Source organism: Montipora capricornis, chromosome 8 (genome assembly GCF_036669925.1).
Source record: "Montipora capricornis isolate CH-2021 chromosome 8, ASM3666992v2, whole genome shotgun sequence".
Lineage (NCBI taxonomy): Eukaryota > Metazoa > Cnidaria > Anthozoa > Scleractinia > Acroporidae > Montipora > Montipora capricornis.
Window position 1 is genome coordinate 2,557,351 of NC_090890.1, and position 5,000 is coordinate 2,562,350.

Below are 5,000 nucleotides of genomic sequence, written 5' to 3' on the forward strand. Positions count from 1 at the left end.
ATTGGAAGCCATCCGATTTTAATTACATCCCGAAAGTTCTTAACGTAGTGACCGAGTACAAAACTTGCAGCAGCAAATTGAACCGTTGCAAACGGCGAAGTAAGAATTGTGGTAGAGGGTAAAAAACCCGATCGGCATAATCTAGTTTTGACAAAATCCATGTTTTTGCTAGCTGCTTTCTGAGTTCGTATTTAGCGAGTTATTTCAGTTTTCGTAGTATTGATAGAGTGGCGTAGCATCCTGATACCGTGTGCTTGATGTGATCGTCCCACTTAAGGTCTGGCCAAACGCTCGCAACATTTCAACGCAACATCTTGCAACATTGTTGCATGATGTTGCGACATGTGTTGAACGGGGTGGCCAAACGCACTCCATCTCCATCATTTTCAACGCAACATGTCAATGTTGATGTGCCCCAGGCCCCTGGCGAGCAAGAAGTGGACCTAACGCGCATGCCTTAGCGCAACAATGTTGCGTGAACGTGGACAAACGATTACAACATCATGCAACATCCAAAATGTTACACGAAAAATTTGCCCGTTTCCAAATTTGATCCAACATCATCCAACATGTTAAAACATATCGCTATGGGTGGCCAAACGCATGCAGCATGTTGAGCCCAACAATGTTGCAAGATGTTGCGTTGAAATGTTGCGAGCGTTTGGCCAGGCCTTTAAGGTGTTCATTGTTGTGAAATCCAAGCAGTTTGCAAGATTTACTACGTTCTAGTTTATAACCACTGACTGCGATGTTAGGATTGTGCTCGTCAAGGTGATGCACTCTGGACATTTGCGGGATATGGAGAGGATCATAACCTTGGTTTTGTCGTTGTTAAAGACGAGGGTACTCTCCTTAGACCAGACACTTAGTTTATTAATTGATTGGTAGATAGTGTTTCTACAGCTATTTAGGTCCGATATTTTGGCGTGATCGTAGATTGTTGTGTCGTCTGCATACTGGAAGCATTTGACATTTAAATTGTCCTGAAGATCAGCAACATAAATGTTGAATACTGACCGGACCCAAGATGGAGCCTTGGGGAACCCCAAAATTCACGTTTTTAACCTCTGAGCACGTGTCATCGATCTGTACAAATTGTTTACGATGCATAACATAATTGAGTGTCCATATCAGGAAGAACTAGAAATCTGGTTTACTCATCTTGGTGATACAATTTCTGAAAGAGATCGTATCAAAGGCTTTGGAGAAGTCGGCTAAGATCATCATAATTACTTCCGAACGTTTCATGGCTTTTACTATGTCATCTCCTATAGCTTGGAGTACAGTAGTGGTCGATTGTCTCTTTCGATTGGCAGAAATGTTACTGTTGAGAACATTGTTCTTGTCGATAAAATCAGACACCTGACGGAAAATCAGTCGTTCATAAACCTTTGAAAGCACTGGTACTATTGATATAGGTTGTAAGTCTTTCTCGAATTTAATTTGATTCCCTTTAGGAATCGCGCAAATGCGAGCGAGCTTCCAAGCAAAAGGAAAGTACAAGTTCTTGATGCAGGTGTTGATGACATCAGTAAGTGGAGACCCCAGATAATCTGCAACCATTTTAATCATGTTTGCAGGTATGTTATCAGGGCCAGTTGAACAGTCTGATCGAATGTTGCGCAACTCATGGCTCATGGATGACCTCTTTGAGAGTAACTGTCCTGATTTGAAACCCGTTGTCAACGTTTGCAGGGAGAGATTGAATCAAGTTTATAATTGAAGCGTAATCATCAACATGATGGGCGTTGATGCCAATGGTGCATTCGGCCGTGGATGCAAAGAAATTGTTTAGCTTGTCCGGTTGCATAGTTATTCGCTGCGGGCTCGGATGTAGGATACGGTGAATTACCTTCCACACTTCTTTTGGTTTCTTAGATGACAACATTCTTTCCATGAAGATTCTCTTGGTCGACTTAACTAATTCTTTAAGGCGATTACGGGCCGCACAGAACTTTTCCCAAGTTTCTTTGTTGTTGTTACTCAGTCTTGCTGCAGATCGTAGGCGGTCTCTTTGTTCCTTGAGTTCTGCAATAGCTGGATCTTTAAGCCACGGGGCAGGTGGTCGAGTGACCTTCGTTAATTTTAATGGTGCATGCCTATCGATACATTCCTTGATCAATGAACTTAATATTTCAAGCTTTTCATCCGGATCGGAGACGCCAAAAGAGGCTGCAAATGGTTTAAAGTCATCAATAAAAGAAGATTCATCAAAGTTCTTCAAATTTCTGATGAATTTGTGCCTTGTTTGGAATCTGGTAACTTTGATGTTAATAGTTGTGTAGAGGGCGTCATGATCGCTGACTAAAGGACAAGGAAGAACATCAGTATGCGAGATACGTTCTGGAAGGTTAGAGATTATATGATCTATAAGTGTGCTGGTCGTGTCTGTTGTCCTGGTTGGTTTATGTACATGTTGATGTAAGTTTAGTGAAGATAATATGTCTTGGTATTGGCTGGTTATAGGTTTATTTGGTCCGAGTAGATCTATGTCGATGTCTCCTGCCACAACTATACAACATGTTCTCTACCTTGAATTGACGATTATCTTTAATTGTTAATTTGCTTTCAATTTACTTATTATGGTTAATTTAGGACACTGTGTCCCAGGACTTGTGGTAGCAAGTAAAAAGAAAAAGGTAAAAGCAGCCCCTTGACAGGATTTGAACCCGGAGTACCCACTTCGAAGGAACTGTTTTTATCCACTTAACCACTAAAGATCAATTGACTAACAATGTGCCGATTATTTACCAAAACTAATAAGTATATATATAAAATCATTGCTCAATAATGGTTAAGTCTAAAGATTGATTTTAAAATGGTTAGCTTTCTCTTGAAGTTTGGTAACCGACATTTTTCACTGTGTAAGCTTGCTTCTTAGCGGCTGTTAATACACGTTTTCAGCGGCACTTTTGAAAGAAGAAATTATTGACATTAATAAAAAATGACATCCTCGCAGTTAGTGATGTGGTAGTCTAGTGGTTAAGTGAAGAGGTTATTAATTACACGTTCGCAGCAACAAACACTTTATAGATGGTGTTGCTACTCATATTCTTATTTTGTCTGAGTGTGCTTTTGCTAATCACCTCAGTGTCAATAACATAAGTCATAGATGTAACCATCTGCAATTCTCCTTCCGCCAAGTTAAGGTGGGCTACGTCAAGAAACTGATAGATTCTCTGAATCCTAAGAAGGCCACTGGCCCAGATAAAATATCACCAAGGGTTCTTACTGTTTCCTCGGAGGCATTGGTAGCACCACTTACTAACCTCATAAATTACTGCATAACCATTCATGCTTAGCCAAGTTTGTGGAAACGCAGCAATGTGAGTCCCCTTTATAAGAAGGATAGTCCTACTGATAAGATAAACTATCGTCCGGTGTCTGTGTTAACATGCTTCTCTAAAATCTTTGAAAGAGTTTTGCATGACCAAATGTACGACTTTGCAAAGTTAATACTAAGTGATAGTCTATCTGGCTTTTTGAAAGGACACTCATGTGCAACTGCTCTCCTTAAAATGACTGATGATTTTAGATCTTCTCTGGATAATAAGGATGCAGTGGACTTATCAAAGGACTTTGACTCTATATCTCACAGCCTACTTATTTCCAAGTTGAAAGCTTATGGCTTTACCGAAAGCGCAGTGAATCTTATTCGCTCTTATCTGTGTGATAGATTACAAAGAGTTAAGATCGGGTACACCTACTCCGACTGGAAAACATTTCCATCATGGTTCCCCAAGGATCAATATTGGGACCTCTTCTGTTCAATCTACTCACTTATTCTGTCAACGATGCCAAACCAAGGCTCTATGCTAATGATTCGACACTGTATCTATCACACCCTAATCAAGATGTGTTAGAGTTAAGATCTCAGAGAAAGTTCAATGTGCTTCAGTCAAGGTTCAAGTGTAATTACTTAAGTATAAACGAATCTAAAACTAAAGTGTTACCATTGGGTGACAATCCGCCATGTTATAAATTGTTTGCTGACCGTAATAAGCCACCCCTTAGAAGTGGTACATGACATGAAACTAATAGGTCTAACCATTGACAGCTCCCTATCCTTTAAAGCCCACATTGAATCGGTATGTCATAAGGTTAATGTTAAAGTTAGTGCTCTTAGGAGAGTTCGTAAATTCATACCTTCAGACGTGATGGTCAATATTTACAAGGCCTTTATTTTACCACACCTAGAGTACTGTGCTCCAGTCTTAGTTGGGTTATCATCGGGTCTTTCCAACAAACTGGAGCTTACTAATCAGTATGCCATTAGAACCCTTTTGAACATGGCTAAGTCAACCTCATATGCTGACCTACTTAACTATGTTGGTGTAAAGACCCTAGAGCATCGTAGATATTCGCATGCTCTCTCCTTATTTTACAAATGCTTATATAATATGGGACCGAATAATATTAGGGAGATGTTCTTATTTCGTATTAATGAATATGACCTCAAAGGCTTCTGTAAACTAAATCAGCCTACCTATAATAGTAGATTCATGCATAGGTCATATCATTACATCATCTCAAGACTATGGAATAATCTACCTGACTATGTAAGAAGAGCCACTTCTCTTAACACTTTCAAATCAATGCTGGATGAGGTCAACTTGTCTATCGGAGCGAAATGTGCTTGTGCCTTTTGCACATAGTGTGATTCTCTGTAACTAGATTTACTTTTAGTGCTATTGATTGTCAGATTCTCATTTATTTCTTATTCTTTTATTATGGTTCTTATATCATTGTGTAATTCTTACTTATATATTGTATATTTAGATTTTTTAATTTATTATAATCATTACTATATAATTACTATAATATATTGTATATTTAAATTTTTAATTTATTATAATCATTAACCATCTTGATATGTGCTGTGTTTATGTTAATCTGGCACGTTCACGTTGAAACGAGTTTTACTCATCCGTGAAATGTGGATAAATAAAGTACTACTCAGGGCCGTAGCCAGAAAAAAAAAATGACTGAGGCAATGTCCA